This window comes from Dermacentor albipictus, chromosome 5 (assembly GCF_038994185.2).
Source record: "Dermacentor albipictus isolate Rhodes 1998 colony chromosome 5, USDA_Dalb.pri_finalv2, whole genome shotgun sequence".
Taxonomy (NCBI): domain Eukaryota; kingdom Metazoa; phylum Arthropoda; class Arachnida; order Ixodida; family Ixodidae; genus Dermacentor; species Dermacentor albipictus.
Window position 1 is genome coordinate 63,632,843 of NC_091825.1, and position 22,287 is coordinate 63,655,129.

Here is a 22,287-nt window from a genome sequence, read left to right on the forward strand (position 1 = left end):
ACGTACGAAGCCTCGCATTCTTGTCGTAATACACTTTGGCGTTCTTTTGAGCTATTGCCATGTTCTTTCCGACTAGTTCTTGGGTTGCGCTTAGCCGTTCCAGTAAATTTAGCACGTATTCAACCACGGTTGGACTCTCCCCTCTTTCCTCCCACATCCCTCTTAACATTCTCAGTGGAGACCGGAGTGTCCTCCCATACACTAGTTCTGCTGGTGAGAACCCCGTCGCCTCATGTGGAACGGTTCGCAAAGGAAACAAAGTTGCCGGCAGACAGTTCTCCCAGTCCTCCTTGTGCTCGTAACAGAGCGCACGCAAAACTCGCTTAAGCGCCGAATGCCACCTCTCTACACTGTTTGACTGAGGGTGATAGACAGAACTGTGTATTAACTTTACCCCGCACTTTTGCAAGAATGTGAAGTCAGTGCGCTCGTGAATACTGACCCTTGATCTGCCTGAATTTCGGCTGGAAACCCAGCTCGTGCAAACACTGTCAAAAGCGCGTCTACTACTTCGGTGGAGCTGAGCTCTTTCAAAGGGATTGCTTCTGGAAACTTGGTAGCCGGACACAGCATGGTAAACAAGTACATGTAGCCTGATTTTGTTTTTGGAAGAGGCCCTACCGTGTCTATTACAAGTCGTCTGAAAGGCTCTGTTATTAAGGGCACTACCTTCAGTGGAGCTTTCCAAGTCTCTCCTGGTTTACCAAAACGCTGGCAGGCGTCGCATGATCTTACAAAGTTTTCTACATCTTTGAAACAGCCAGGCCAGTAGTATTCCATAAGCAATCTTTCCTTTGATTTGTTTATGCCTAGGTGGCCGGACCACCCATTTCCATGACAAAGACTCAAAAGGTCCTCCCGATACTTAGTAGGTATGACTAATTGATCTAAAATCCTACCCTTTCGATCTCTGTAATGCCGATACAACAATCCTCCTCTCTCATGTATCGTTACGTTGCGCGTAGCAATGCCATCTTTAGCTGTGTCACGTAATTTAGCTAAGCTGTCATCATTCTTTTGCTCAGCTGCCAGTGACTCTCTATCCACGCGTAAGAGTTGATCAAAGTTCTTTGAGGCCGGTGATAATAACGACCCTGTCTCGCTTGTGAGCGCGTCTGCTTGCTCTTCCTGCAGGCTAGAACTCTGACACTCTAGTGCTACGCTCTCATTGAGCTGGTCAGCTGGCAGGCTCTCCTCAACTGTTCTTTTGTCCCTCGGGCCTAGCTCGGATTCGGGTATTGAAGTTATCCCCTTTTCTGCTTCCGCTGGAGGAGCTTGAGCATTTTCAGCAGAAAGCGCCGCGATCTTACGAGCTTGGCCTCGGGTCAATGCCTGTACTATGCCCTCTCCCAGTTTGAGCCCTGTGTCACGCAGTAACTGATTCGAACGATTCGAAAAGATGTAGGGATACTGCAGTGACAAAAATTTGGAAACTGCAGCCTCAGTCTCTAGCTCCCCGAATGGTCCACTGATTTTGACTTTGGCCATGGGCAGACACACGCTGTGTTCTTCTACAACCTGTTTTATCCATGCTACTTCTCCGGTGAAGTCATCTACCATCACGTAAGACGGATGGACAATGTCCAGCGTGGCGGCACTGTCTCTTAGCACTCGGCATGGTTTTCCATTAACTTGCAGGTCGTGGAGATATGGACTTAAAAGTTCCATATTCTCATCTTTTTCCTCCACGTAGGAAAAAACTACGCTAGACTTCTCGCAGCTTACAGCTATATGTCCCAGTTTGTGGCATTTGTAACAGCGAATTGGTCTTACAGATTCGAATTTTCTTTTCTGTTCTTTTTGTGCGGTTTTTCCGTTAAGTTTCTCCTCGCTCTTTTCTGCGGGCTTTTCCGCCATGTCTGCAGGCTCTGATCGTCTAGTTTGCGCACCCTTTTTGAACGGAAATGGTTTCCGCGGTCCATTTCGACCGTCCCAGTTTCCCTCCTCGGCGTTCAACTTTCTACGGGTTGCGTACTCTTCGGCTAATTCAGCGGCCCTTTCCACAGTGTTTACATTACCTCTGTCTTGCACCCACAGTTTCACAGCTTGGGGGATGGTTTTGCAAAACTGCTCTAGACACATGCATTCAATGATCATGTCTCTGCTGTCGTACGCTTCCGCGCTTTTAAGCCACTCAACTAGGTTGGCCTTTAAGCTATACGCAAACTCCGGATAGCCCTCGCTATCTTTCTTGCCTGTGCTCCTAAACCTTTGCCGAAAAGCTTCGGCTGAAAGGCGGTATTTCTTCACGAGACTAGCCTTAACTTTCGCATAATCATATGCATCCTGCACACTCAATCTGGCGATTACTTCCGCCGCCTCACACGGCAACATAGACAGCAACCGATGTGGCCATGTACTCGGGCCGAAGTTCATCTTTTCGCAAGTCCTTTCAAAATTGCTTAGGAACAAGCCTATGTCGTTCCCGACCTCAAATGGCTTTAATAGCCCGTCCATGCGGTACGATTCTGCCTCACTTGATCGTCCCAGAGCGCCTTCACTTCCTTGAGACATCTCCAAACGTTTGCTTTCAAGTTCCAGTTGCATTTTTCTTAACTCGCGGTCTTTATCGCGTTCCTCTCTCTCTCGTTTTTTCTCTGTCCCGTTCTTCTCTTTCTCTTTCCCGTTTCTCTCTTTTTTTGAGAAGTTCCATTCCCATTTCAATATCTGCCTCACTGGCCTGATTGGAAATTAGCTCCAATAATTCCGATTTGAGCATTTCCTTGTGTACATCTAGGCCCAGTTCCTCACCTACAATCAACAACTCGTCTCTCAGCAGTGTCCTTAACTCCATGACTGCTGCTTTACTGCCTTGATTCTGCTCTCTAAATCTAGCTAGGAAAACACAACCTAGCTAACACACAACAATCTAGCTTCCCTACTGTTCTAAACAGAACAACCACAAAATGAAGCCTAGAGAGTCAAAGCAAAAACCAAGCACTCACCGCAGATACAGCATCATGTCGCAAAGTCCATCTCACCGCTGTCAGCCAGTTGTCAGGATTGGGGGCTCAATCCCATCGCTCGTGGTCCTTTGCCAAGATTGGAGTACGGCATGAATTCGAAGGTAGCTGGCCCATGCCGTCGTCCAACTTATTTACGCTGAGATCGTTGATGAAGTGAAGAACTGTTTCTCATCGAGAACGAGGAAAAGGGTTTATTTACAGAAATTAAATCAGTCTAACATGACTGCTTGAGAAAAAGAGCATCAGTCCAGCATGAGTGCATGAGAGAAGTGACTCAGTCTAACATGACTGCTCAAGAGAAGTGTCCTCAGCATTCGCACAACCACAGTTTTTATACACTCGATCCGCCGGCCATACGAAGCGGCGACTGTTCGTTTACTCATCACCAACTCGCCGCTGCTCTGCAGATCAGTTTACAGACACAAAGACACACACATTCCGAAGCCCAAACGACGGCGTTGAAGGGGTGCCGTTCCGGGAACTATCGGTGCCGATCGAGGGTCGCTCGTTGTTTTGCGTCATGCCGAAGCGTGAGAAGCCCCAAAATACGTCGTTCCCGCGGCAGCTTGTCCATGCGTGTCAAATCAGCTCCACGTTGGGGAACTCCGAAACCATTGTTCACACACCGAACTCGACCCCTCACAATGTCGATGGGGCTGGAGGAAGGAAGTGGGTTTTCAGCACAAAGGCCGCTTCTTCGAACGCCTCCTAGCTGCAGTGACGGAGAGGGTGCGGAATGCGCGTCTTGCACCCCTTGTCGTAATCGGGTGGCAAGGTGGCAATCTTGCTTAGCGGCTCGCCATTCTTAACAAGACAGACACGTTTCCGCATATTGCAACGAATGCTTGTTATTCATCTTCATTTGTGTTTATTTGTACAGGCCTTGTAATTGAAATCGCTGTTTAATATTGTTCTAGTCAAATGGGGAAGTATCGGACACGTTGCAATAAATATTTAAATTTCCTTATGTCTATTGATGTAAAATGCGTTCAGTGGAATAATACCTCTAGGATGATTGCAATTCCCTTCTTCATATACATTATCAATTGTGAAGTGTGAAGCACTAGCTGCACTTGCCACTGCAGAATTGCTAAGTAAGCACATCTCGTGCAGTGGGTGTTGCCAGAGAAACAGATTGCAGTGGTACTAATCTTGTGTCAAACCATGTATTGTGCGCATTTCTGCCACTGTGCGTGTGCGTGCGTGCGTGCGTGCGTGCGTGCGTGCGTGCGTGCGTGCGTGCGTGCGTGCGTGCGCCTTAGGCGAAAGAATAGGACCTTTCGAACAGGTTTGAAAGAGGACGCTCGTAGCGTCTATCAATCCATCCGATGCAGCGGTGGCGGCGGCCGTGCGGGGTATAGAAAAAACAAGACCAGAAAGCTCGCCTTCGCACATCCGTGGAAGTAGAGGCGGCATTGCGTTAACCTCTCCGCAATGCCTGAATATCTCTGCGCGGGTCTTCAATAAACATATGCTGCATTTTTCTTATATAACTTGCTCGCACGCGTAATGCACTGGGTGAAACGATAAACAAACGATAGAACGCACCGACGGTTCGACCACGTGACTTATTTTTGGCCACCAATGACGTGACGTCCAAGTTACGATAACCCAAGAGTGAATCTAGATTACTCACTGAAATTGTAACCTTGCCGAGAGTTCAGTTTCGTGTCTGGATACAGCAGCTCATTCATGTGAGAAAGTCGCCACAGCTCACGGTGATCCCGAACTTTGACAAACTGGGGCCTTGCTGCATAGCACCCCTGTTATGCAATACGCAGTGGCAGCAGCGCTCGTTCATGTACCGCAACATCGAGGAAATCTACGCGCCAGTCAGTTCCTAGGTGATCACGACAAACTTACTATTTCCATAGAGCTCTTAACTCCCTGGGCCCTGGAGTCTTCGGTATCCTACTGTGGGCTTTGGGCGACGTCGCTGCTCGCTTAGGGCTAGGCGCCCCCTGTCCACGACGAGGTTCTCTGGAGGCCTACCACTCTGAAAGAGTAAAAAGTGCACTTTTAGAAAGCTGACGGAAACCAACCTGAACAAAAAATTGTTTGTAGAACGTTCAATTCAAGCGTAAAGCACCCGCCATGGTACCCTGATGGCTATGGCGTTACGACGCTGGGCCCGGGATCGCGGTTTAAATATCGGCAGCATTTCCATGGAAGCAAAATGCAAAAAAAAGACGCTCCTGTAATGTGCATTTGATGCATGTTAATGAATATTACGCCTTCATCATAATCCGAAGCGCACCACTACGGTGTGTTTCTGTTCGTTTTTCTAAGCTAAAACACGAAGCAACTAATCGAAGCACTTTGTCATAATTCCAGAAATTTCCAGACACCACCATCTCTCTGAGCTCTAAATCTAGATAAGTAGCGGCTGATATGTACTATAGTCTAGCATCAACATAAAGCCGCATGAATGTCTTGGAAAGGTGCAGCAACAGCTAAGTTACAGGCGTTTGATGAATGAGTGCGCAACGACCGCTCTTTCTCGCTCTCCTTCGCTAACCTTCCAACTCGCGCTCGTTCCCCCTTTCCAAAACACTCTCACCAACTCTACGCATGCTCAGCGAAAGCTACGGGCCGCGTAGGCACACCAGGAGACCTGCTCCTAACGGCCCTCCGCGTGCAGCTGGCTGAATGGAAGCTTCATAGAAGGTTCAGTGGCGCAACAATGGGCGAGCCACCTTCCATTCTCGGAACACGCAGCCGGCTCCAGCCATGTTGGCTCTGTGGTACTGGCGCTGCCCTTTCCTGACGACCGACCAATCGACAATCTTTACTATTGGTGATGTCACCTCTAGCCCCCTCTTGACATCGCGAAGCGCGGAGGCGACACCGTAACGATCAGGGGAGAAGCACGGCATTAATTTTTTCAATCGATGGCGTTCCGGCGTTTGGAGCTGGTGCATTCGCCAGGCATTTGGCGGTCGCTGTTCTCTACGCGATGCGCATAATTGTTAGAAACGTGTAAAAAGAAAAGTGGCAGTTACGCTCGAAAGGCAATGCATCGATTGCGATAGCAAATTATTCTGCAGCTATACAAAGCAAGCGTAGCAGTTTCATCGGCCGTATAGATTTGTGAACATTCGCGTGCCGACTAAATTAAGGAACATGGTGTCATTCGCGCACAAGCAAACATGAATGCATTTCACTCAATGACAGTGGACACTCGCTCTCAAGACGGCGGAGTGAAGAAGCACAGCAGCAGCAGCGAGCGAATCGATTTTCACGTGGCCTTTCGCACCAACGCCAGTTAAGCGGCTAGAACACAGCGCACAAGCAGCTATCAACACTCGTCGCACTTTTTCCAGCATCGCAGGTCGCTTTCCAGATCGCTTTTAAAATAGCTTTCAACCCGATGCACCCACTACGGCATGCCTCGTAATCTAATCCTTGTTTTGCCATGCCAAGTCCTAGAATTCATGTCCGTTGAAACTTGAAGCAACCTTCTTGATCCTCTTTGTACGGACTCGAGGCACTTCCAGACACGGCCATCCTCTTAGGAAGAAACGCCTTTTTTTTAAACGAGAAGGATGTTAACCGAGAGGCCCGATTTTTATTAGTCATATCATAAGAAACCAACAAACACTGACACCAAGGAGAACGTGGGAGAAATTACTTGCGCTTAAAAAATGAAATAAAGAAACGATAAATTAATGGAAATGAAAGTGGATGAGAGAACCACTGCCGCAGGTGGAGAACGATCCCACAACCTTCGCATTTCGCCTCTGATGCTCTACCAATTGAGCTACCACGGCGCCGTTCCCACATCCACTTTCTTGGGTACTTATGTTTCCTAGTAGAACCCTGAGACTGTTATCCAGCGCCATCACTCACAGACCTTGGCGGCGGATGTGGAACATCCTTTCTGCCGCAGCAGACGTCACGAGAACGTGATCTTTTTGGGTGACGGCAACCGGTCTATAAATCCACACATGCTACCTGAAGGCATCAATGTCTTTTTTGTGGTGCACACAGCGCTGCCCTCGCCTTGTACACTATGTCGTCTCTGATCTTCTGTAATCCAAGTAAAGACGGTCTACCATCTGTAAAGCCTGCCTAGCAAGCAAAATCAAACGCACATGTACTCAACCTGTTCTAGAACCTTTTAGCTACCGCGTCCGACTGCCTTCTGCGTATTGCCGCCAGCCTTTGTGATAACAGACATTTGGGTTGGTCAAAGTCATTCTGCCTATTTTTTTTCCTTCCTTACTTGAGGGTGAGACCTGTGGATGGGATGGAGGCCTGACGACGGGAATTTAGAAATTTTTCATTGATTAGTTTATTTGTGGTAGTTCTGAAGTCCCTCTGCGCCAGATTATGCCGCGAGCACCATCACGAGCTCAGTGTTGCGTTAACGGATCTTACGAATTCTTTTTGCCAATGAACTAAAATAAAGAACTAAAGTAAAGTTAGGTAGTGTTGGTTAACAATAGAGCCTGGCTGCGGCTCAAAGGTCTCGAACCACATAAAACGGTCTAAACCTCTGTCGAGCTCCAAAGCCAAGCAGTGGCAGACATGCATATCGGATATCTGAATACAAGCATAGTTAATCCCAGAGTAGTTTACACAGCGCTGAGTTAAAACGCGCGACATAAGCCAACACCCTCTACAAGAAACAAGTGGATTCTGCAACGTCTCCGGAATCATTGCGTCAGTAAACTCCAAAAGATGTAGGACCACAGTACGCATGCGCATGCCACCACGGCAGTGGCGTTTCCTACCGGTATATTCTCACTCGACTGACGCCCTATGTAGATGACCAGGAGATCTATTTCTATTGTGTTATAAATAGATCTATTGCAATTTCTATTGCGTTAGAATGCGTTAGCATTCTTAGGGTACTCCACGCACTTTACGGAGTATCTATCTATCTATCTATCTATCTATCTATCTATCTATCTATCTATCTATCTATCTATCTATCTATCTATCTATCTATCTATCTATCTATCTATGTGTATGCACGCAGGCATACATGTATGTATGTATGTATGTATGTATGTATGTATGTATGTATGTATGTATGTATGTATGTATGTATGTATGTATGTATGTATGTATGGACGCACACATGTTTGTCCGTTTGATTGTTTGTTGGTATCTATGTAAATACATCGAAAGGAATCTTTTAAGGAAATACTTGCGCAGCCCAAGCCCAACCGTAAAGTAGGTAAGGCTTGTTTGTGCTGCGATTAAGAAGGCAGTTGAATCTACCGTAGTTGGTTGCTGTGCGAGCCAACAAACGCTTCTTTTCCTGCTCCGTAGGCGTAGTTTATCGAATCACTCTCCCTTCCGGAAAAGCTTGCACTGGGCAGACGGGCTACTGCGTCAATGAGCGCCTGCGCCAGCGTAAGAATGCCTCAAAAGAAAGGCCGACCTATCATTCAGCGCATTGCGGATCACGTAGGTGCAAACCTTCTTTCGCAAAAATTGTCATCATCATCAAACACAAAGACAGAAGGGCTCACGAACTTGCTGAATCCTTACATATAGAAAGGTTGCGCGATCGCTCTGTATCTGAGGCATCTGAAACGCACTGGCTGAGTAACTATTTCCACGTGTTTTATAATTTCCTGCGCAATCAAGTAGGTGGTTTATTCGTGTTTTTTCAAGCGTTTTGTTCAATAAATTCCAGTTGTCAGAGCTCGTCCTGTGTCCTACCTCTGCGTCTTCCGTTGTTTTCGTGCTGAGTAGTAAGTATGCGTTACACATCATGCAGTATGGATGACCGAAAAGGTTGCAAGGTCTTTCTAGTCTACACAACAGCCGGCCCATACCCAGCTCTGACACTTAGCTTTTTGCTAACATGTGACATCAGGCGATGCGCAGCCCCGGCTGCGAAGTCTCGTTAATGTCAAATATGGCCACGAAAGACTTACGGCCCTCGGCGGGCTGGATCTTCCTGCTCCCCGCCGTTCTGCTCCCAGTCTTCGGTAACCCGATGTCGCGTCCTACGGCATCGCTGCTTGCTTCTGTCTTGCCTCGGCCTTGCCTGAAGGTAAAATTTAGCAAAGCCTCTTATATACATTTTATTTATCGGTGTGGTACAATACCGCACAAAACAGTCCAAGCAGGAAACGGTGCAAAAAAAAAAGAAAACATGCATATTAACCAATCACAAAGTATTGAGGTCATAGCGTTGGGGCGTCTACGACACGTTTTTACGTTGACCATCTCTTCATGAAAATTCATTCCGAACCAAGAGTATCACTAAAGTTGCTCATACGTTCTTTACAAAGTTATTCCTCGGAATTTTTGGAATGGCAGCCAGACTGAGAAACAGTCGTGAAACAGATGTCGTGAAACCAAACACCGACAGGGCATGCTCTATATGAGTCAATATCAAAGACGCGAAACAATACCAGAAGATCGGCCCACGCAAAAGATTGCGTTTCAGCCAGAAATCTCGCCTTCGTGCGTCCATTTTGCCGCCAGCGCTTCCCGGCAAACTATACGGTTACATGAGCTGCAGTTGCCTGGAAACGCGAGATGCAGTCAGGGATCTTTGAGTGCTGTCGCGTTCCACTCTTAAAGCGAAGCGGGGCAGGGGATAAAGAGCTTTGTATGTGATTTTATTAAGGCACCAATCCTCCACACAAAATCTGCTTATACCACCCCTTTTCTTCACCAGTACAACTGGGTAAGTCCAAGGTCTGTGTGAGGCCAGTATCACGACACGGTGAAGCATATCGTTAACCTCTTCGTCAATATTAGGAAAGCTTGCGAGTATGAAAGGAACAAAACAAGAAAAAACCATTTAGACGGAAAGAGCGCAAAATATCAACTGGATTTATTCGTTTCGGAGCTGCATATACAGGCTGTGTTCACCCTTGACAAAACAGGAAGGAGGGGCAGGGGGGAAATGGCAAATCAAGCCTGCCTCACCAGGGCTGCCAATCAGGCATGCAAAAGCTGCGCACAAAATTGTTTTCCGCATTATATAGGATAACAGAAGTGTCACTTACGCTGTCATCACCCTTTTACTTGCTGCCAAAAGCTTCTAAAAGCTCACGGGCAATCTTATTCTTGCTTCTGCCTAGAATCCTAATGTTGTTGAACAGTGGTTTACATCCTTTCCGTGCTATGCAATGAGCGGGCAAGTGTGCTCCTTCTCTTTTCCAAATTGACAACGCATGCTCCCCTGCGCGTTCATTCACGCAGCACCCTGTCACGCCCACAAATACTCGGCCACATTTGAGCGGGATTTGATATACCACGCCCGTGGCACATTTCACGAAAGTTTCTGTATGTTTCATACCGCAACCACTTCATCGGGCTCCTCCTGGAGCCCGATGAAGTGGTTGCGGTTGAAGCAAACAGTTGGTTGTGGTTGATTGATGGTTGAAAAGTGGTTGTGGTTGATTGGAGCACAAAAAAACCACAGGGACGCCATGCCTTTTTGCCACTTTTGTTTTTATGTTGTGGGCGACTTGGTGTATACATGGCACAACCGTGGTTTTCTTTCTGAGCAAGCACACAGTGCTCCTGCCACATTTTTCTTTGTTTTCCACCTTCACTGTTGTGATTACCTAGGAGGTAAGGCCAGCTGAATAGCACCCTGGTAATTTGATTACGGAAGCTACCGTACATTGCATGCGCGCATGATTTTGTAAAAACAGATTCCAGGCACGATTTTGCAATGGCATTCCTAACTATCTTCGAATGCGCAGAATCATAAGGTGGAAGCTCTTTTTATGATCATGGTGCGTAATGCCAGCCGAACTGCAATTTAAAATCTAAAAACTGCAACGAACCGTTCATCGGAAGTTCTTGCGTAAAATTCAAACGCTTCCCATATTATCTGAAAAGGGTTAAAATACTGCTCACTGAATCCGTGCGGGTCAAGGTGCTTTGTTTGGATACAGCACACGTATGAGAAGTTGTCAACATAACTAAAAGTCTTGAGTACCCCCTCATTAGAAAACTCATTCAAGGAGCGGTTATCACACAGGATCGTGGCGACACAAGAACCAAGGCAAATGCCTTGCCGTTGAATGTAAAAGTCTTTGTTAAACGATATAAAGGTGACTTGCAAATAAAATTAGAGATCAGACTTCCCGGTGCCTGCTGCCAGAAGAACTCCGTTATTTTAACGGCAAGAACGTGGAAGGCCTGCCGCTCACGTAGGTGCGAGAAAATGCGCACCCTACTGCAGACTTGCACGCTCGGAAGAGCGCGATACAAACACGCGTGGCGTCTCCATTCAGAGCGCAACATCTTGACGACACGTATTCCGTGGCCGATGGACGGCAGGAGTCCACCGAAGAATGCGCCGACTTCTTGAGGTAGTCCCTTTATCCAGAGACGGAAAGAAATCTCCCGTGCACGGCATACTGAGACAGCGATTATTGAAACGCTATGGCGCGACGAGAAAGGCATTATACGATTTTACGTGCCAAGACCGCGATTTGATTATGAGCCACACCGTGGGGAGGGGGGGAGGGGGGACGACTCGGTATAATATGGACTACGAGGGGTTTTTTTACCGTGCACCTAGAACTAAGCGCGCGAGTGTTTCACCGCCCATCGAAATGCAGTCGCCGTGGCCAGGATTGGTACAATCGGGTGTGTTGCTGGTACATATTTGAAAAGGCGGCAGCGCAAAGAAAGACACGGACGAAACGGGAAAGACGAACGGTACAAGGACAAGCGTCTCGGAGACACATCCGTGTCTTGCGTTGCCACCTTTTAAAATATACCTAGAACACACCCAATTCGCTGCAGTGGTTCACAATGTCAGCTTCACGGTTACGAAACCATAGATGGGCCACATTGCTCAAGTAGAAGACAACATTGTCCAATCTGGCAGCGTCATTAGATTTGTTGTGTGCACTCACTCACTCACCCAGTCCTCTACATTGTGGTCTTCGGTGCCTTTGCCAGGGTCTTGCTAGCTTGGAACGCCGGAACAGATGACAGCCGTAGGTAGCATCTTGCGGTGCCACGTCGTCAGGTATAGCCGAGGCTGGAAATAGGGTATGGGTACGGAGTTCCGACGTGAACAGGGAAACCAGCGCCTCCACCTACTTTAACTATTTCGTTACCGCGAGCAAATAGTTGTTTTTCATAGGTCTCGAAAAAAAAATTATTTACCACTACAAATAATATTGCAGCACACATTGCAGCATAGCACATGTTCACAATGAAATAGTCTTTCAAAAAACGCACGTTGCCAAACGAAAAAAGTATTAGGTAAAACATAAAAATTCTAGAAAGCGCCATTTTTGCTGCACGTGGATAAAAACAATGAAAAACATGATACGAAAGCGTTAATATCAAAGGCAATTCAAAATATACATTCTTGTCTTCCGTAAACAGCTGTCACGTTGCTATGAAACAAAAAAAATGCAATGGGGGAGGGAGGGGAGGGGGTATTCTGTAAAAGTCCACCTAGTGGACTGTCCATTTCGGCCGTTGCTGATAGGATACGGCTGAACGAGCGAGGAGGAGACGAGCAGCCCCATCCAATCAGCAGCGGCCGAAATGGACTCTTCATTAGGTGGACTTGTCTCATACCAACGTGACAGCTGTTTACGGAAGACAAGAATCAGATAGAGCAGCACTATTATATCGGTAAAACAGACGGTTTACGACACACGACATTGCCATAACAGACTGCATTCTGCATTAATAAATCCACCAGCTTTTCTTTTTTTCCTTTCCTTAGTCTATGCGATTGTGAACGAATCATACATCGCATTGTAACTCAGCCGCGTGAGCTGAGAGGCAAACAATTGTATTCCGCCTACGGGCACTTTTCGCGTGACGAAGAATCCTCTATTGTCGCATCCTTTTTTTACATAATTTTACCCTCAAACTGCCGACTAACCTTTACCACTAGTGCGTTGATGATGCGCTACAACGAGATAGTAGTTTAATGGTACCATAAGAAAGCGCAAAACTAGCATACCACCTGTTCCGAGCAAACGAGATCGATAGCAAGAGTACGTCTACTAACACAGTCCCTTGTGTTAGTAGACGGAAGACTGCGTCCACCGTTGCCTCGGCGACAGTCCCTGTTCTCTCCCGTCATGCCCCTGTCACGCCGATCCACTTCGACTGTCTTCCGGGCAAAGTGCGAAAAAGCGAAAAGCGTGCCATTACTCCTCACCAAACATTTCGAGTCATAGTCTGCTATTTACGACACAGTTGTTTATTTAACGCAGGGACGAGGAAAACGAAGCGAGTTGGATGCATGACATTGCAGCTTCCTCAATTCCCTGCGTACTTGAAAGGTCACTATTAAAAAACAAGTATTATTTGAAAGCTCTATTATCGTTGATTTCGCGACGAAAGGTTAATGACTATACACAAAATTTCACGTTATTTTAATTTTTCGAATTTCGCGGCGTCACGACAAGAACGACTGGCGGCGTAGCCTCCAGTCATTGTTGCGGTTCTTTCTCCAGGTCATTTGTGACTGTAAGAGTGCGTGGATAAGGGTGATCCACTAAGAAAGCCAGCGGTATTTTTTCTTTTACTGCCAAATTTTGAACACTAAAGAGAAATTACGAACCATTTTTCGCACTGTCAGCTTTCAGTCGGTTCCTCAGCGATGAAACCTGATCAGTAACAAATGGCGGCTGATTCGTGACGCTTAACGCGGCAAGTGGGCGTCGTTATGCAGTCGAGGTCACTGAGCATCGTGCTAAGTAAATCATGTATACTACAAGTGAGCAAATGTGCGTTGTAATATACTTACAACCTACGCGCCTTCGCTTCTGAACCTAGCACTTCTATCAATATTATTTTGTTCTTCGTTGGTTATTCTTTGTTCTGATGGCGCAGGGGGCTGTACGTGGCGTGATAAAACTAGGGCAAAAGAAACAAGGATGGTTAACAATGCTGTAAGTTGTGTAGGAAAAGAAACTGAGGAGTCAGCGAACAAAAAAAACAAGGTAATCACACTGAATGAAGGTGCGGGCGACAGTTCGCAACGAGGGGTCTCTATCGAGCGTCACGTGATATAGGCATGTAGGAAGGAAATACCATTTCGTCAGCGTCAAGGCGGGCGAAATCAGCATCGGCGGGCAAAAAGCATCGCATGCGTAATGCCACACGCGTAATGCCAAGACGCAGGATCATTTCCCGCCTGCGGCAAGTCGTTTTCTCTTCTACTTTCATTGTTATTATCATTTCTTTATTTCAATTAGTAAGCAAAAGTAGTTTTCCCTGTGTTTTCCTTGGTCTCCTTGCATCCTCTTTATTGGCGCCGTGGTATGACGGCGGCTGTGACGTCTTCAAAGTTTAACCAAAATTATATCGAGTGCCTTAATTTTTTGCAGGATCAGCTATTAAAACTTTCATTCCTGCTACGCAGAATCTCTAGGCTCTTGATCATGTGCAGGGCTGACTTTCAAAGTACCAATACAGCTAGGCAAGCGAATAGAGGCAGCGCTGAACTGTTGGTAGTAGTGAGAAGAACGTGCATTTCAATCAACACGTCTCTAACCATCTCGACTGGTATTTCCAAATTCTCAAGGGTCTTTAAGCAATCGCTCTATGGCGACGTAGTTCTTTTTTTTTTTATGTATGCCTCGCAAGAGTTTACACAGACCCACTGAAGTTCATTGGGGGGTACGCCCTTCCTTAATTTAACCCCGTATTCAGAAATGCATCTTAAGTTAAAACCCATGCTTGAATTGATCTAAACGACGCCTATCGTGAACGCGCCAAAGAAAACGCAGTGAGCGTTTTTACGCACGTCAAGTCCAAGTGCCATTCAAATCAAGTCAAGCATGGGCTTTCACTTAAGTTGCACTTCTGAATACGGGGGCTACGACGTCTTCACGGCACCTGCAGCATTAAGCGACGTGTAAGTACGGGAACGTAAGTAACGCAATCGTAATCATATTTGAGAATCGAGTGTTGTCACAAACGGCGAAACCCCGCCACAATTGTGCTGGATACTTTGTGCAAAATGTACGTGAGCTCCACAATCATAGAGCACGGTTCAGTACAGGCGCGTGTCGACTGGTTTGACGCTTCAGCCGCAAACAACCTTCGTAAAGGGTCGACCTCTGCTCAAAATGTCAATATATCGCTTCAAACACGCCTATGCTTCGCCGTACGCACAGACTGTCTTATATTATGCATGCGTAACGTGGAGGTACCATATATATCTTTGGTTGCCCCAGCGTTATGAGCAAAAGGTGTTGATGCGTCTCTTAGAAAAACATTTGCGGTATTATAAATCGCTTGTCTGAGGACTCCTACTCAGAAGACGTGCATTGAGCGATGACCGGATCACATTTTCAACTTGCAACATACTGCCTAAAATGATGGGGAACGTGGTCGCTGAACCTGATTTAACAACAGATGGAATTCCTAATATATTGTTTTCCGCTTTCCACTCAAGGTGCATATAAGAAGTTTATACTTTTCTTATATGCACCTTCAGGGTGGAGTCTCAAGCCCGGGGCCTCGTGCGGTGCCACTTAATGTAAAGCAAACTTGGATCCATGTCCATATCGTTCAATGACTTTTTACGCTGGGACAGCCCTACTTAAATCTTTGCGAGGCGCAGGCGGTGCACTTTTTAAGAAAGTTGGCAGCCTTTGGGTGTTCTGTTGCACGGCAACAATTATCGTCACCTATCTTGCGGGAAACGTTTCAGTGATGCGACAGCCAGGCTTCGACAGTGAATCTGTCGCGGACAATAAGTACGTGACAGTCGCTGTTCGCTCCCGTCTTGTCGCCCCCGTTCTCGTGGACTGGCTTATCAACCAAGCGTGAAAAGCGATTAACTTATAATTAGTACTCCTGAGTCAAAACCGAAAGAAGCAATTCATAATTATTTTATTTATGACAGAGTCGTTCATCAAATATAGCGACACGATAGACCGCTAAAGCGAACTGTTTCTAACCATCTCGACTGGTATTTCCAAATTCTCAAGGGTCTTTAAGCAATCGCTCTATGGCGACGTAGTTCTTTTTTTTTTATGTATGCCTCGCAAGAGTTTACACAGACCCACTGAAGTTCATTGAGGGGTGCGCCCTTCCTTAATTTAACCCCGTATTCAGAAATGCATCTTAAGTTGAAACCCATGCTTGAATTGATCTAAACGACGCCTATCGTGAACGCGCCAAAGAAAACGCAGTGAGCGTTTTTACGCACGTTTCCGACTACGTCTACCATCGACCGTGTATGCGTACTGTTGTTCCTCCCCCGTCCGACAACGACGTTCCTCACAGCGTGTATACGTCAACGCCGATTTTGAGAACTACACGCACCCATTTCGTGAGCTTGCCGGTTTTCCGATTCCCTGCATACTCCTGTCACAACATTTCTTAAGATAATTCTAGGAGTTACGACACTAGAGATGCCACATTGTAAATCGCCTCCGCGGTTTAGGCATATTAACCGTATCGCGTCCTTGTAGCAGTTCAGTAAACACACTTAGCATACAAAGATGAAGCGTACAACGAGGCATAAAGAAAATCAAAACTACAAATGCCTTTGTATTTAAAGTCAAAATTTAGTCCGTGACCGAAATGTTTTCCGAAGAGATTCGGAGAAGTTTCACGAAAGTCTGCTGTGGTTAAGGAGCTCGAGGACATTTCCCGAGAGTTTGGCATTTCGTATGGGAGCGTTTAGGACATCGTTCACGGGTCATTAGGGTACCGGAAGGTTTCATGTCGATGAGTGCCTAAGCAATTGTATCTGCAATTCATCTGCAATGGTATGCGAAGGAGGCTGAAAGTTTCCTGTACCACATTGTTACCGGCTATAAAATACATGATACCGCGAAAAGACAGGATTCCTTGCTGTGACGCGCCCCTCCTTTGTGAGACGTCGACCGGACGTCCTCGTCCTTACGTTCCTCGCCCACACCGCCGGTCCGTCTTTGATGCCCTCCGCTCTACTACGTGCCAGAATTGTCGGGTCACAAATGACGACCACTACACGCCCACCACGCTGACGGTGCGCGAGCAGTGGAGTCGGCGGAAGAAGGTGATTGAGCGGACTCGGCTAAAATATTTGTGGACCCAGGCACCGGCGTCTGTCTGGTTTGTCTTCAGCCACAAAAGCCCTATGACAGCCGTTTCCAAAAGCGGCAGTGCCGAGCTCAATGCTACCTACCTGAATAGACTGTTGTCCTCTCCTGCCATGGCGCATCTCCCGCTTCCACAGCCGTTGCTGATCGCTCCCGTGTTGCCCCAACATTTATGACGGCCTTGGTGCACATGCTTCGGTAGGGATGAGAGAAGGTAAGAAAAGGTGTTTTACACTTTATAGACTTATTGGCAAATCAACCATTTTTAATGCGTAACAAAGAAAGTGATAGATTTTCACACATCAACAAGGGAGAAATATACCACATTTATTTAGGGACGTAGGTTCAGTATTCCTACAGGTTCACGGCACACACGTGGGTATACACACACACTGCACGTCGTGTTCGCTGCCTTTCAGTACAGATTTCAAATGATCCAAATTTCCACATTTTATTAGTTCTGGCGCGGACATGTGACGTCAAATGCAGCACAAGGTCATTCCGAAGGGTCGGGAAGCTTCGGGCGAAAAGTGCTTCAGAAGAGACTGTCACCGACATCAGCAAGGCTGTTTATGGGTGCAGCGATTGAAGCGCGACAACGTTTCGAGGGAACAAACATTGGGAAAGAAAAATTAGTTTTCTTTTTTTTTTAGGCGAGACAAATTCACTCAACGAAAATAAAATTCCTCGGCAATTTTATGTATGCGTGACGAGTAAAGAAAATACAAGTTTATTTTATTCTCAATAAATACATTTTTCAGCGCCCATAGACGCCGTTGACGACGTTATCACATGCAATGCATGCAGCTTTTGAAGAGTGCAGAAAGGCGCCCTCGTAAAGTTCACCGTTTACAATACCCGCCCCCTCACACGTTGTGCTGTTTTGCTTGTCGACGTTCTTCGGAATTTGATGACGCAGGTAGCTTCATCGTTTCTTAACCAGTCCAGTCAAAAGTAGTGAGTTACGACCGCCAGATAATTTAGTTTTCGTCCGACTGCGCAGGCCGACAGGCTTTGCCATCCGACAATGGGACCAGCACTGTACACCTACACAAGCGACGGCTTTATCGAACCTGGTACGTTTTACTTCACAGCTGCGCGGTTGCCTATATATGTGTCGAACACAACACGTTTGCCCGCACAGACTCTTTGTGAACAAGATGTCGCTATACAGCTTGGAACCCTTTCTTTATGTCTATTTCTACAATGCTAACTTCTTAAGGCAGGGCACCAAGGATGGCAATGGCAAAATCACTTCTAACGTTCTTACCTCACAAGGGCGGCAATTTCCGGCGTCGTACGTCCTGTGTATAACAGGTACTCGCGGCTCGCTCCCGTTTTGCCGATCGCTTCGACGATCTTTGAGCAAAAGAGTGAAACACCGGAGGCGAGAAATCGTCAAGGTCACAATATTTACAGCCAGCGCGATGACTGTTCACTGAACACAACAATGGGAAAGAACAAATCGATAAATCTACTACGCCAGCACATATACGAGTACGGGTTCCCAACACATGTTTGCCTGGAAATAAGACTGACTGTGGAGTCTGTTCGTTCGAATCGGGCTTCATTGCTTCTCACTACATGAATATTTAAGGAATTGCTTTCCCAACATTGGAAATAGGCCCCTGCGACCATGCCATGTCGGATCCAGGAATCTATTCGCACCACCGCTAGAAAAAGAAAGTGATAGTTGATGTCCTTGCTCTTCGGCTGCTTCGTAACCTTTGCTCTGTAGTAATACAATACCCTTCACGCTGTCACCACGCCCCCGGCACCTTTGCAAAACGGTTATTGCCACGAAAGAAAGAATAGCTGGTGCAGAATTCACTAAGTGAACTTACGAACAAACTTAGGCAGAAAAGTCTTACGAAAGAAGCGTATTCACAAAGATAAAACTACTCGTAAGATCAGCAAGCTTGCAAATGAGCACCACTACAAAGGCGAGCGCAGTAGTTGAAAGAATGCGTATATGTATATAACTTCAGCCCTTCCCCCAATAGTTAGCGTAAGTCATTTCACAAATCCTAAATAGCCACCGCAAAAGACAAGAAATTGCTAGGACACCGGTGTAGCATTTTTACGAACGTAATTATGCCTAAGTGCGCCACTTGAGCTCACTCGGATAAGCGTTGAACGGGCTATTGCGGATGGGGCAGAGGCCACAAGCGATAGCCGAGGATGGCGCGTGCTGATATCTTGGTATCCAGTGGTAGCGTTGCTCAGCGATCTCAAATGACTTTCAACCGATGGCGCTGAACGGTCGAACCTGGATGTTTCCACACCATGCGCTGCTGTGTCGATTCCGGCGTGAAATGCGGTATCCGCGTTTCATCGCCATTAACTATCCGGTCCAGAAAACTTCCTCCTCCTCGGCATACCCTTTGTTTCATTGTTTCCCTTGCAGATGAATCAGGGAAACAATGAACCGCTTAACTTTCATCGTGTTATCCGGTTGCTTAAAGGGACGCTGAAGAGAAAAATGATTTGTTTTGCATCAGTAAATAACTTTTCTACGACAAGAAAAACCCCACTCTAACCACGATAATAAGCCGCTTGGTAGGCCAGAAAAAAAGCACAAACGAAACAAGGGTGGCGACGCCTCCTTCAAGTTCCCGCACCTGGTCGCTGTGACGTCACGGATTTTGATGGCGTCTTCTAGGGCCTACTAATTATATATAGCGGTACAGATTTACTACATTGTGCTCTAAAGGAACCAAATACTCAACATGTCAAGTTTCGGGAACCTTTACTCGGCCAACGAGGCCAAAATGCGAAAACATACTTTAGAATCCCTAACGTATGTATGCATGTATGTATGTATGTATGTATGTATGTATGTATGTATGTATGTATGTATGTATGTATGTATGTATGTATGTATGTATGTATGTATGTATGTATGTATGTATCTATGTATGTATGTATGTATGTATGTATGCATGCATGCATGCATGCATGTATGTATGTATGTATGCATGCATGTATATATGCATCAAGATTATCTATGTATCAAGATTAGAAAAATGTTAGTTTCTTTCAAAATTTTATACCCCCTCCCATCTCGTTCAAGGTCATCCAACTTGTTCTCTGAGGACTGCAGAATAATTTGAAAAAAGCACGTTGCATCATTTTTTTAATGCAACAATGCTACAAACATCCGAATACTGTGCTTTGAGAGAGTGGTTCCTGGTGCGGAAATAAGCATTCCTCGCAAAAACTAATACAACGAGACACGCCTCCTCTTATGACTTCTGCTCAACGGCAGAAATGAGGCATTTACAGCCGGTGGAAAGTACTTTCGGAGAGAAAAAAGAAAATCGCAGTTTCGCCCGAAAGGCGAAGCATCGATTGGTGTGTGTGTACCGTAGTCTAATACAAGTATAACAAATGAAACAATGCACCAAGTAACATAGGTCAGATAACGTATACTCAGGCCAATCGACGGCATTCCGTCAGAGTGCGCGTTTTAGTTGTGGCGTTCTCAGATACCACCTGCAGACTTCAACTCGGACTGCGTTAATACAGACATTGAATATCGGCGTACACCTGTAATTCGCTTCGACAGCGTGCAGACAAAACTCACAAGTTCAAGTTGTTCACCTAAACGATGTAAAACAACACAGCTACATAAAACGACATGATTGCGAGAGACGAAACCAACGGATGAAAAAACAAATGTGAGAATTTTCTTTAGTTCTCATTGCATTCCCAAGTCCCCTTGACTAACTATATGTCCAACAGAAGGGCATGTGGTTCAAATTTTCTTTGGCGAGAGATTCTAGCGTAAACAGCCTTTTTTGAGAATTCAGGGCCAGCGCACATAATAACAAATGTTAAACGCTAGAAGCTCTCGTCAGACTAAATTTCATCAAATCCTGACGCTGCACATATTTGTGAAGGTCGCCGCCAGGGACACGAGCAAACACGGAAGACAAGCTCCATGAATACGGGTCCCGGGACCAAATTCACAAAGCTTTGTCGTCCAACATAAGGATTGGTTGGACTGATATTCCCCTGTGAACAACTCAAGCGTAACAGCTTCCTCTGAACACGGGCCCCTGGTTCTCAAGACAGAGGAACAGGACTGCCTCGATACTGTACCACAACATCATGTAATTCTACGAGCCAGACAGTTACAAGACGATCACAACAAGCTTACCGTTCTCAGCAGGCGAGTCATTTCCCTTAATCGTGGAGCCGTGGTCTTCGGTACCCTACTGTAGGCTTTGGACGGCGTCAGTGTTCGCCAAGGATAGGCGCTCACTTTCCACGGCGAGACTCTAGCTTGAAGCCTGGAGGTCAAGAGCAAGGAAAGCCAATTTTCACAAACTTCGAGGAACTTGAAGCGCCCGTCACGGTAGCTTAGTTACTGCGGCGTTGCGCTGCCGAGGAGAGGCTCGCAGTTTTCAGTCAGAGCTACACTTAGGTGGGAGCGAAAAAGGAAAAAAAAAACATTCGTGTGTCGTGCGTTGTGTCCACGTTAGACAACGCCAGATGGCCAAAATTATTCTGCGGTACCAGACTACGGCAAGCTTCCTATTCTGGTCGTTCCTTATCGCATATAAAACTCCAAAATTTACTTCTATCTGAAACAAACCATTCTTCTGAACCGTTTTCTCAGAAATCTAGAAACTCGCAGACACCGCCAGCCTCTCGGCCACAACCGTATTCTTTGTTCGGCGTCTCTCGTAGACCCTTTCCGTGGAGCAGTTCGCTCTAGAGGCACCAGATGGCGCTTTCGGCAGCTCAATGGTTGGTGGCAGCAATGGAAAAGAAAACCTTCATGGGTGTGAAGAAGTACACACAAAGTACCGAGCGCAAGAGCAGACGACATTGCCACCGTCCTCAACAAGAGGAAAAGAAAGATGAGGGAGGCTCGAGGAGCGCATGAAAAAGGGGCTCGCGCAACGGAGATCGTTTGAACGCCGGCGTGACTAGGGCCACCGGGCCTTCGGAACCGACATCTCCTGCCGAGGTTCACCTGACCGGGCGTCCGTCCTTGGGACTGGGAACGCCTCAGGTCGTTGCCCTGCACGAGACCCCGGAACGGCCTGCTGCAGCCTTGAACCCGCTTCTACGCGCGAGGTTCGGGTGACCGGGCGTCCGTCATCGAAACGAGCGCCTGGGGCCGTCTTCCTGCTCGAGACTTCTGAGTGGCCTGTTCGCGTCCACGGAGCTGTGGGCCGTCCACCTTTTCCTGCCCCGTGCTGCTGCGTCTGCTCTACCACCACGCCGGTCATCACTCGATGAGCGAGTGTTCCACTTCAAGAACTCTACGCCTCACCACATTCCGTACTCCAACCGCA

General features: G+C 46.8%; 1 protein-coding gene across 2 annotated transcripts in view; it reads right to left on the bottom strand.

The window, feature by feature from the left end:
- LOC135912364 (uncharacterized) overlaps window positions 1-22,287 on the bottom strand; it is a 337,983-nt gene that overhangs the window by 187,055 nt on the left and 128,641 nt on the right. For both annotated transcript variants that reach the window (XM_070538422.1, XM_070538423.1), the window contains exons 30-35: window positions 21,141-21,273; window positions 18,249-18,337; window positions 17,065-17,171; window positions 11,827-11,946; window positions 8,861-8,973; window positions 4,830-4,962 (exon numbers count right to left, since the gene is read on the bottom strand). The gene's annotated coding sequence lies outside the window, so the exon portion shown is untranslated. The remainder of the gene's footprint in view (window positions 1-4,829; window positions 4,963-8,860; window positions 8,974-11,826; window positions 11,947-17,064; window positions 17,172-18,248; window positions 18,338-21,140; window positions 21,274-22,287) is intronic.